Here is a 219-nt window from a genome sequence, read left to right on the forward strand (position 1 = left end):
CCCCAGTTTATGTACTGAGCATGACGTCACATGGTATGGAATGTCCCTTTGGCCAGTTTGGCTGTGCCCCCTCCCAGCTTCTTGTGCACCTCCAGCCTTCTCAGTCGGTAGAGCATGGGAAGCTGAAAAGTCCTTGGCTAGTGTAAGCACTGCTTAGCAACAACTAAAACATCGGTGTGTTGTCAACATTGTTCTCACCCTAAATCCAAAACACAGCAC

This window comes from Pygoscelis adeliae, unplaced genomic scaffold (assembly GCF_000699105.1).
Source record: "Pygoscelis adeliae isolate BGI_AS28 unplaced genomic scaffold, ASM69910v1 Scaffold168, whole genome shotgun sequence".
Taxonomy (NCBI): domain Eukaryota; kingdom Metazoa; phylum Chordata; class Aves; order Sphenisciformes; family Spheniscidae; genus Pygoscelis; species Pygoscelis adeliae.